Below are 12632 nucleotides of genomic sequence, written 5' to 3' on the forward strand. Positions count from 1 at the left end.
TGCATGCATGCACGCATGTGGATGTGTGCGTGTGTGAATGTATTTCATGTATTCCAGGCTGATCTCAACCTTACTTTGTGCTTGTGGAGTTTCTTTAACTTCTAATCTCTTCATCTCTGTCTCCTAAGTATGAGAATTATAGTTATGCACCACGATGTGCCCTTCATTTTTTCCTAAACTAGATTCCTAGTGATGGCAGAGAAGGATGAAAAGATCTGACATTTAAGGTCGTCTGTTCATTTCGCAATTACTGTTTAAGAAGTTTATATTGATTTATTACCCCTTCCACTTCTTTTTTTTTTTTTTTGCTTCAGCTGCTGTTTATTGACACTCAGGTGGGCACTATAGCAACAGGCCTGGAGATGCTGCACAGTAGAACGGAGGTGGAGAGTGCAGGGTGTGACCGCAGTGACAGCTGAGAAGTGCACAACGAGCAGTGGGGGAGGCCAAAGCTGTTGGGGAAGCAAGTCCGGCCTGGGGGCCAGAGGTTATTATCTACACAGGAACCTGGGCCCCACGCCCTAAGCCCCTACTCTTGCTGTCTCCTGACTCCAGGCCAGGGCTGGGAGTTCTCTGGACAACTTTCTACAGGAGCAAAGTACACAAGAGATGTTGCTGCCCCTTTGTGATAAAGCCAGAGGGTTTCCAATTCTGCATTCCTCTGTCACCCCTGGTTTGGGTAGGGCCATATGATAGACAGACAGCTGGGCTCTATTCCATGTTTCAGCAACAGTAATTTTCCGGGGTGTCCCAGCCCACCAGCGCCACACTCTGGCCCAGAGTGAGCACTACAAGCGTTACTGGCCTAATGGATGGGATGGGGGAGGGGATGGGACAGGGGCTAGAAGAGGGGCTCCAGAGGGCCATCAAGGCACAGGCACTACACGCATGGTGTTGGTGAAGCCAGAGCCAGGGCACCACCCAGTCAGCACAATGACCACATCTCCCTTCTTGAAGAAGCCTCGGGCCTTGCCAACATTCATGGCCAAATTCACACGGAGGTCTACATCCTCAGCCCAGGCGTCCTGCACTGCATCCTTACACAGCACAGGGAAGATGCCTCGGTACAAATGGGCCTGGCGAGCTGTCTGGGGATTGCGCGTCACAGCAATGATGGGCGCACGCGGGCGGTACCTGGCCACCTGGTGAGCACTCCTGCCAGACTTGGTGAGCACGATAATGGCCCCACTGCAGCACTTGAAAGAGGCCTCCACAGCACCCACGGCAGCAGCTTCTGTGGGGTCGCTGGTGATAGGCGCCAGACGGCGGAGTTCCTCGAATAACTGCAGGTGGTAGATGGCAGCCTCTGCCTCACGGGCAATCAGGTGCTGCATGCGAACGGCTTCCAGAGGGTAGTCCCCTTTGGCGGTCTCTCCAGACAGCATGATGCAGTCTGCTCCATCTAGGACTGCATTGGCCACATCACTGCCCTCAGCACGGGTGGGGCGGGGCCTCTTGATCATGCTCTCCAGCATCTGTGTGGCGCAGATGACTGGCTTCCCAGCTCGGTTGCATCATCCAATCATCACCTTCTGAGCCAGGAAGACCTTCTCTGCAGGAATCTCAATGCCCAAATCGCCACGAGCCACCATGATCCCATCACTGGCCTCCAAAATCTCATCAAACCTGCGGACGCCTTCGTGGTTCTCGATTTTGCTGATGATCTTGATGTTCTTGCCCTTCTCTCCCAGGACCTTCCTAACCTCGTGCACATCAGCTGCCTTGCGGATGAAAGACGCAAACACCATGTCTACATCCTGCTCCACCCCAAACTTCAGGTCCTGGATGTCCTTTTCTGACACAGCAGGGAGGTCCACAGCGGCTCCGGGGAGGTTCACCCCCTTCTTGCTGCCCAAGGAACCACCATTCTCCACCTCTGTTATCAGGAAGTCAGCGCCTTTCTCCTTCACCTGCAGTGAAATGAGCCCATCGTCTACGTAGATCTTGCTGCCCACTTCCACCACCTTACAGATGTTCTTATAGTCCAGCCACAGGGTGTTCTCGTCACACTTTTCCATGTAGGCATTGTCCAGGGTGATCTTCAGGGTAGCTCCCTTCTTCAGCTCCACTTCTGCAGTGCCGCTCCCTTTGATGATCTCAGGCCCCTTTGTGTCCAGAGCCACGGCAACAGGCCGGTATAGAATGGGATCAGAGGCGAAGCTTTCTGTGGCTGCACGCACGTTCTTGATAGTTTCCGCATGGTACTCATGAGTTCCATGAGAGAAATTGAGACGAGCCACATTCATTCCCGACTTGATCATCTCCTTCAGCATCTCCACAGACCGGGAAGCAGGACCAATGGTACAAATGATGCCAGTGTTGCGGGCCGTGATGGGTGCGGAGTCAATGTCCAGGCGGCACATATGTTCCAAGAAGGTGTCAGCCATGGCCGCATGCAGCTGCTGGGTTTGAATGAAGGCAGTCCCTGCTTCGCTGTGTGGCTTCGGCATGGTTCCTGAGGTCCTCGGGCGTACTCCGAATCCTGCAACGATACCCAAGACGGACGACGGAAGGGTCGAGACGAGTCTCTGCTGTGCCCCCTTTCCACTTCTTAGTTAACAATAAGCACATGATCAAGAAAAGCCGATTCACTAAGTGTGTAAGGGAAGATGGTATCTTGTAAGAGACTGAATAAAAAGTAGCATAGCCACACTGCTGCCCCTAATCGTGCATGCTCAGAAGATATCTATGAGCAGTGGTATCTTCCCCTTGGGACTCTGTGTGTATCAACTACAGTGGGGGAGATTCAGTCCAGCATTGCTACCAATCCCTTGGGGAGATCTCTACTTAGGAACCACCACTTGGGTAAAATTAAATCCTTGGCTATACAAGAGAAAACCATTTTCACCAAAATTCAAAAAGACATAGAGGGAAAAAGTATGTATAACTAAGATAGATACAACATAGAGAGAGATACTGTGCTTAGGTGTCCTTACAATAGATGCTTAAATATTTGTCAGATAGCTCAATGGATGTAATTCATAGTTGGGTATAGTGGTATATGCCTTTAATCCCCGAAGTTTGAGGCATCTGTCTCTGGTGGCAGCTACATGGTTTCTCCTCTGACTCTGTCTACTCTTTCTATATATCAATTCATTAACTAATAAAAGGAACTGTATATTGAGGGACTTCCCATACCACAAAGGCAGGCTGACACTTGTCTACATAGTGAGTTCCAGACAAGCAATGGGCTACAAAAGTCCTTGTCTTAAAAAATAAAAAAATAATGTAATGTAATTTATAAAACTTAAAGATTTAGTACAAATTGAAAGCAGAAGTATACAAATTTAAAAATTACTTATTTATGCCTACACACACACACACACACACACACACACACACACACATATATATGTGTGTGTGTGTGTGTGTATATATATGCACATCATATTTCTGCAGAGTCTGTGGAGGCCAAAGAGGGCAGTGGGTCACCTGGGTCTATGTTGTGATCTGCTATGTGGGTGTGAATCCTCTGCAGAACAGTAAGTGCTCTTAACTGCTGAGTCATCCTTCCAGGTTTTATTCCTCATCGTCAGGTATTTCCTTTTTAAATGAAATTGTAAGGTGTATTAATTAGATTTAGAGATGATTATGGTATGCTAACACAGTAAAATGCAAGACATAGACATTCTGGCCCTAATTAAAGAGAGTTGTTGATTGTTTTGTAGTTAGGTTTTTATACATTTATTTTTATTCTGGCAACAAGGTTTCTCTGTGTAACCACTCTGGCTGTCCTGAATCTTTCTTTGTAGACCAGTCTGGTCTCAATCTCATTGAGATCTTTGTGCCTCTCCCTCCTGAATACAGGGATTGGAGGCATACAACCCCATTGCCCATCTTGAGTTCTTGATCATTTTGAACATTCTCTTTGAGATATCTTTAGAATGATACATACTGCCTCTGCAGAAAATCCGTGTTTTATCACTTGTGTCAAATTTTCTTGACTCTTAGTGAGGAAAATATACCAACTAGACCCCAAGGAGAGCAGCTTCTATCCCTTGCCCTGCTCCTTTATTTCCTTGCTATTTCTAGCCTGCCTCACTGAGTCCCAGTGGACAGAGGCCAACACAAAAGGGCAGACAGAGTGCTTTTGAGGGGCTGTGGTGGCCTGGAGTCAGCTAGCAGGAGGGCCACACAGATGTTTTGCATTCAATACACTGACTGTACCTCAAGCAGCTTCTGTCCCAAACAGCAATTGCAACTCCACACTTATCAGCAGCAGTTTATGCTATGGGATACAGTGAGGAAGGAATTTTGTTCCCTCAGACACTGGCCTCAGACTCACAGAGATATGAGATAGGGGATCCCAACAAGACACTAAGTAAATCTATATCTAAATCTCTTATCCTTCTATTGAACTCAGGATTTAAATGTTGAGGGAAATTCCTGCTGGCTCAGAAAGGTTGAATAAGAAGTTCCTAATGTGTCCTTGTTGTTGGCATTTATGAAAAATGGAGTGTCTTTCTACACGGTCCCCACTTAAAAACTCTCACTAGACTTAGTTTCTCCCTACAGCTTCCTGTCAGATGGTTGCTGATGTTGCCTGTTAACCACAGGTTAATTTTATTTAATCATAAAATGTAAAACATGCTTGCATCATTAAAAAGGCAGCAAAAAGTGTAGTGCACCTTTACACAGTGAAAATAATTTTCTACAACAGCAGGCCACTATTGGACATGGGACCACTATTGCTGGTGGGAATGCAATCTTGTGCAACCACTGTGGAAGTCAGTGTTTCGGTTTCTCAGGAAATTCGGGATCAACCTACCCCTGGACCCAGCAATACCACTCTTGGGAATATACCCAAGAGATGCCCTATCATATGACAAAAACATTTGTTCAACTATGGTCATATCAGTATTATATGTAATAGCCAGAACCTGGAAACAACCTAGATGCCCTTCAATGGAAGAATGGATGAAGAAAGTACGGAATATATACACATTAGAGTACTACGCTGCGGTAAACAACAATGACTTCTCGAATTTTGCATGCAAATGGATGGAAATAGAAAGCACTATCCTGAGTGAGGTATCCCAGACCCAAAAAGATGAACATGGGATGTACTCACTCATAATTGGTTTCTAGCCATAAATAAGGGTCACAGAGACTACAATTGTTGAACCTAAAGAAGCTAAATAAGAAGGTGAACCCAAAGAAAAACATATAGTTATCCTCTTGGCTATGGGAAGTAGACAAAATTGCCGGGGAGAAAATTGGGTTCTTGGGGGTGGGGTGAGATGGGGGTAAGGGGAGATGGGGAGAGAAAAGTGAGAAGGGAAGGAGGGGGGGAACTTGGGGAAACAGTAGGATTGGGAAAAAGGAAGGTTGGACAAGGGAGCACGGAACCACAATTCTTAGTTAAGGGAGACACCTTAGGGTTGGCAAGAGACTTGACCCTAGAGTGGATCCCAGGATCCCATGGTGATGTCCCCAGTTAGTCCCTTGGGCAGCTGAGGATAGGGAACCTGAAATGACCCTATCCTACAGCAATACTGACGAATATCATGCATACCACCATAGAACCTTCATCTGGTGATGGATGGAGATAGAGACAGAGACCCACACTGGAGCACTGGACTGACCTCCCAAGGTCCCAATGAGGAGTGGAAGGAGGGAGAACATGAACAAGGAAGTCAGGACCACGAGGGGTGTACCCATCCACTGAGACAATGGGGCTAATCTATTGTGAGCTCACCAAGGCCAGCTCAACTGTGACTGAAAAAACATGGGATAAAACTGGACTCTCTGAACATGGCGAACAATGAGGGATGATGAGAAGCCAAGGACAATGGCACCAGGTTTTGACCCTACTTCATGTTCTTGCTTTGTGGGAGCCTAGCCAGTTTGGTTGTTCACCTTCCTGGACATGGACGGAGGGGGGCGGACCTTGGACTTTCCACAGGACAGGGAACCCTGACTGCTCTATGGACTGGAGAGGAAGGGGGGAGGAGTTTGGGGGAGGGGGAGAAGGTTGGGAGGAGTGGGAGGGAAATGGGAGGCTGGGAGGAGATGGATAGTTTTTTTCCTTTTCTCAATAAAAAAAGAAAAAAATGTAAAACATATTTGCATAATTAAAAAGGCAGCAAAAATGTAGTGCACCTTTACACAGTGAAAATAATTTTCCACAACAGCAGACCACTGTTGGAGGTCAGACCTCACTCCATATGGTGTGGATGATGTGTAAATAGAGACTGTACTTTTGTTTCCTGACCTCCCAGGCTTGAATAATCACACAAAACTATATTAGTTACAACACTACTTTGTCAACAGCACAGGCATATTGCTATATAGTTCTTACATCTTAAATTAACCCATTTCTGTTATTTTATATTTTACTATGAGGGTCATGGTTTCTTACTTCACATCATGACTCTTGGGTGGCTACATAGCATCTGCATGACTCTGCCTTCTTTCTGCCCCCATTCAATTTAGCTTTCCAAACTAGCTATAGTCTGCCCTGCCATAAGCCAAAAAAGATTCTTTATTAAACAGTGGTAATAAAGCATGTTCTTACCATACAGAAGGGAATCCCAAATCAATGATGCCTACCATTGAGGCTTGTGTGCATGGGGAGTGCAGACCCTCAGTGTCTCTGAAGCTCCAACTGCTCATAAGCTCTCAGAAAGGGACCCTAGGGAGGTTGGGCAGCTACCTAGGATAGAGCACAATGATAACATGATGGCAGGTAGAACAAGCCCCCTCAGATGAATCAGGAATACTGAAAGATGCAGTTGTTGGGTGGGGTTGAAGAGGAACCCCAGCTTAATGTTGTTCAGGGTGTTTGGTGTCCTCTGACCAGACAGGTCTGGATTCTTGTGATTTTTGACAGACCTAACTTCAACCTCTGGCGACATCTCCCGGAGGTCTAAGTCTTGCCTAAACTGTAAGAAATTCATCCAGCTCTGTTCATACTCGGGGAGAACACCATGCTGCCATGAATGTGTCTACATAATCATGTTCATATATGTACTACATAAAGGTATAAAAGGACTGGAATTGAGCCGGACTAGATATTAGAAAAGTAGGATTATTGTTCCCTGATCTTGGTATAATATTACAAACCAATGGGTAGAACAGAGACAGCAAACTCCATTGGAACAGGTACAGGGGAGTAACTGAAGAGTGAGTGAACCAGGGCCAGAGCCCACTGAGGGTCCGGACATAAATCTGGGACCTTCAAGGGAGTAGACCTAAGCCAGACCAGGCCCCCTGTTTGTCTTGGTGTGAGTCTAGGACCTCCAAGGAAATGGTTCTGAGCCAGGACCTCTGCCACTCTGAGACTGAATCTGGGACCTCTGAGGGATTAAGCAGAACCAGAGATCTCTGCAGAGCCAAGTGTCAGTCATGGACCTTAGAGGGAAAAATGCTGATCCAGGACCTCTGTTGCTCAGGGCCTTGGTCAGGGACATCAAAGGGAATAGACAGGAAACTGAAACCTCTGCAGGTCCAAGTGTGAATCTGAGAACTCTGAGGGAGTAAGACTGAGCCAGGTCTTCTACTGTTCTGGGCGCACTTGAGCCTGGGAATTCTGAAGCAATAGACCAAAGGCAAAGATATTTGCAAGACCAACTCCAAGCCAGGGACTTCTGCAGGAGGAAATCCAGACCAAAATTTACAGAAACAGGTCAAAGCTGGTAACCTAGGCCAAAGTAGTCCTGAGACAGCAAACTCCAAGTGAGCAGAGCAAAGCCCAGGAATGTTGAGCTATCTCTAGGAACACAGGATAACCAATGGGGTAACTAGAACTATAGTACTGATAGTACCACAAAACAATCATCTGAGCTTTGGATTAATGGACACCTAGAATATTAATCAATAGAATCTCAGACAGCTGCAACATGCACCTAAGAGTGGAATAAAAGTACAAAAGGTAAAACCATATGCAACACCACAAAAGCAATAAAACACCAGGAAAACCTAAAGAACCTTCAACAGCAAGACTTGAACAACAAAATATAGATGAAGCAGAAGAAAGTGACCTAAAAAATAAATTCAAGAGTTTGTAACTCATAAAGAGGAAATGAGAAATTCCCCCAAAGAATTGGAGGGAAAGGCAAAAAAAAAATTGGAAGACATCATCAAATCCCTTAAAGGAATCCAAGAAAAAGCAATCAACCATATGAAAGAAACTATTCAAGACTTGAAAACTAAAATAGAGACAATAAAAAAAACACAGACTGAGGGGATTATAGAAAAAGAAATAATGAGAAAATGATCAGGAACCACAAACACAATCATGAATAACAGTATATAAGACATGGAAGAGAGAAGCTCAAGCACTGAAGATATAATACAGGAAAAAAACTCATCAGTTAAATAAAATATTAAATGTATCAAAAGCTTAACCCAAAATATCCAGGAAATATGAGACACCATGAAAAGGCCAAATCAAAGAATAATAAAAATAGAAAAAGAAGCTCAACTCAAAAACACACAAAATATATTTAACAAAAATCATAGAAGTAAACTTTCTCAACTTAAAGAAATATATACCTATGAAGATAAAAGAAGTTTACAGAACACCAAATAGACTGGATCCATAAAAAGTCCCTTCAACACATAATAATCAAAACATTAACATATAGAGTCAAGAAGGAATATTAAGAGCTGCAACGGAAAATGGCCAAGTACCATATAATGGTAGACCTATCAGAATTATACCTGACTCCTCATTGGAGACAGTGAAAGCCAGAAGGTCATGATCAAACATTATACAGACATTAAGAGACCACAAATGCCAGCCCAGACTACTATACCTAATAAAACTTTCAATTACCATAGAAGGAAAAAAACAAGACATTCCATGAAAAAACTAGATTTAACCAGTACCTAGCTACAAACTCAGCCCTACAAAAAATACTAAAAGGAAAACTCCAACTGAAGAAAATTGGCTTAACCAACAAAAACATAGACAATTGATGGTCACATAGTAGCAAATTCCAAAGAAGGGGAAAATGCACAAGTTAACATCACCAACAATGAATACTAAAGTTAACAGGAGATAGCAATCACTGGTCATTAATATCCCTTAATGTAAATGGACTCAACTCACCTATAAAAAGACACAGGCTAACAGATTGCATGTGAATACACAATCCATTTTTCTTCTGCATACAAAAAACAACCACATCTCAACCTCAAAGACAGACACTGTCTCAGAGTAAAGGTTAGGAAAAAGGATTCCAATCAAATGGAAATAAGAAACATCAGGTGTAGCTATCCTAATATCTAACAAAATAGAATTCAAGCTAAAATCAATCAAAAGAGACAAAGAAGGTCATTTCATACTAGTCACAGGAAAAATCCATCAAGAGAAATCTCATTACTGAACATCTATGCCCCAAATGCAAGGGCACCCTGATATGTAAAAGAAACACTTCTAAAGCTTAAAACATACATTAAACTCCACACACTAATAGTGGAAAACTTCAATATTCCCCTCTCATCACTGGCCTGGTCAATCAGACAAAAAATGAACAGAGACATAAGAGAACTAACAGATATTATGACCCAAATGGACTTAACATACATCTACATAATATTCCATTCAAAACAACAGAAAATACTTTCTTCTCAGCACCTGATGGAACTTATAGAAAAACTGACCACATACTCAAACCGAACCTCAACAAATACAAAAAAAAATTGGAATACTACAATGTACTTTCTCATACTATCATGGTTTAAACTAGAAGTAAACAGCAATACTAATTTCAGATAACCTACAAACACAGGGAAATTAAGCAATGTTAACCTGAATCATCAATGAGTCAGGGAAATTAAAACTTCCTAAAATTTAATGAAAATGACCACACAACATACCCAAATTTATGGGACACAATGAAAGAAGTGTTAACAGGAAAGTTCATAGAATTAAATGCCTACATAAAGAAACTGGAAAAATCCCACACTAGTGAATTAACAGAAAATTTAAAGTTTTGGAACAAAAAGAAGCAAACTCACCTAAGAGATCTAGATGGCAGGACATAATCAAATTAAGAGCTGAAATCAACAAAATTGAAACAAAGAAAAAATAACAAAGAATCAATGAAATAAAGAGTAGGTTCTTCAAGAAAACAACAAAATAGACAAACCTTTATCCAAATTAACAAAAGGCAGAGAGAGAATATCTAATAAACAAAAACAGAAATGAAAGGGGGACATAGCTGCAGACACAGAGGAAATACAGAGAATCACCAGGTCATATTTTGAAAACTTGTACTCCACAAAATTGGAAAACTTAAAGAAAATGGGCAACTTTCTGGATACATATCACTTACCAAAATTAAATCAAGACCAGATAAGCAAATTAAACACACCTATAATTGCTGAATAAATAGATATTGTCAAATAAAGTCTCCCAACAAAAAAAAAAACCCAGGACCAGAGGGTTTCAGCTTAGAATTCTACAAGTCTTTCAAAGAACCAATACCAATATTCCTCACATTATTCCACACAATAGAAAAGTAAGGAAAATTGCCAAACTCTTTTTATGAGGCTACAATTACACTGATACTCCAACTACAGAAAGACATTATAAAGAAAGAGAATTACAGACCAATCTCACTAGTGAACATTGATGCAAAATCACCAAATAAAATACTGGCAAACCAAATCCAAGAACACATGAGAACCATTAGGCAGCATTATCATGTTGGCTTCATAACAGAGATGCAAGGATGGTTCAACATATGAAAATCTGTCAAAATAATCCACCATATAAAAAAACTGAAAAATAAAAACCACATGATCATCTCATTAGATGTCAAAAAAAGGTTTAGACAAAATACAACATCTCTTAATGATAACAATCTTGGAGAGAACAGGGACACAAGGAATATGCTAAACATAATAAAGGCAATATACAGCAAGACAACAGCCAACAACACACTATAATGGAGAGAAACTCTCAGTGATTCCACAGAAATCAAGAACAAGAAAAGATTGTCCACTCTCTCCATATCTATTCATCGTATTTCTTAAGGTCCTAGCCAGAACAATAAGATACAAATGGGAAATCAAGGGAATACAATTTAGAAAAGAAGAAGTCAAACTCTCACTGTTTGTTGATGACATGATAGTTTACATAAGCAATCCCAAAAATTATGCCAAGGAACTTCTACAACTCATAAAGACTTTCATTCAGTAATGTATCAGGAAACAAGATCAACTAAAAAAAATAATCAGTATCCCTCCTATACACAGACAATAAAATGTCTGGGGAAGAAATCAGAGGAATAACACCCTTCAAAATAACCACAAGTAGCATAAAATATCTCAGAATAACTCTAACCAAACAAGTGGAAGACTTGTATGACAGGAACTTTGAATCCTTGATGAAAGCAATTGAAGAAGACACCAGAAAGTGGAAAGATCTCCTATACTCTTGGGTAGGCAGAATTAACGTAGTAAAAATGGCAACTTTACTAAGAGCAATCTACAGATTCAATGAGATGCTCATCAAAGTCTCAGCAAAATTCTTCACAGACCTCAAAAGAATGGTACTCAACATCATATAGAAAAGCAAAAATCCCAGGACAGCCAAAATAATCCTGTACAATAAAAGAACTTCTGGAGGAATCACAATCCCTGACTTCAAACTTTACTAAGGAGCTACAGTACTGAAAACTGTCTGGCACTGGCATAAGAACAGATAGGAAGACCAATGGAACTGAATCGAAGACCCAGATATTAATCCACACATATTCAAACACCTGATTTTTGACAAAGAAACAAAAAATATCAAATGGAAAAAAGAAAGCATATTTAAGAAATGGTGCTAACATAACTGGATATCAACATGTAGAAGAAGGAAAATAGACCATATCTATCACCATGCACAAAACTCGAGTCCAAAATGGATCCAAGACCTCAACATAAAGCCAGCCATACTGAACCTCATAGAAAAGAGAGTGGGAAGTACACTTGAAAGCAATGGCACAGGAGACCAGTTTTTTAAATATAACCCCAGCAGCACAGACAATGAGAGAAACAATTAATAAATTGGACCTCTTGAAACTGAAAATCTTCTGTAAATCAAAGAACATGGTTAATAAGACAAAATGACAGCCTGCAGAATGGGAAAATATCTTCACTAATCCCACATCATACAGTCTCCAGAATATACAAAGAACTCAAGAAATTGCTCATCAAAAGAACAAATGATCCAATTAAAAACTGAGCACAGAACTAAACAGAGAACTCTCAGTAGAGGAATATAAAATGACTGAAAGACACTTAAGGAAATGGTCAACATCCTTAGTTGTCAGAGAAATGCAAATCAAAACAACTCTGAGATTCCATCTTACACCAGTAAGAATGGCCAAGATCAAAAACACTGATGACAACTTATGCTGGAGAAGTTGTGGGGTAAAGGCAACACTCCTGCATTGCTGGTGGGAATGCAAGATAGTACAGCCCCTTTGGATGTCAGTACGGTGGTTTCTCAAAAAATTAGGAAACAACCTTCCTCAAGACCCAGTAATACCACTTTTGGCTATATAACCAAGGGATCCTCAAACATACACAAGGACAAGTGCTCAACTATGTTCATAGCAGCATTGTTGGTCATAGCCAGAACATGGAAAGAACCTACATGCCCCTTGACCAATGAATAGATAAGGAAAATG

At 41.9% G+C, this 12632-nt stretch overlaps 1 pseudogene; it reads right to left on the bottom strand.

Moving 5' to 3' along the window:
• Nucleotides 1–851: 851 nt before the first annotated feature.
• On the bottom strand, nucleotides 852–2536 carry LOC121434643 (annotated as a pseudogene).
• Nucleotides 2537–12632: the final 10096 nt, after the last annotated feature.

This window comes from Microtus oregoni, unplaced genomic scaffold (genome assembly GCF_018167655.1).
Source record: "Microtus oregoni isolate MIOR12 unplaced genomic scaffold, Mior012 000044F_ref0000062, whole genome shotgun sequence".
Lineage (NCBI taxonomy): Eukaryota > Metazoa > Chordata > Mammalia > Rodentia > Cricetidae > Microtus > Microtus oregoni.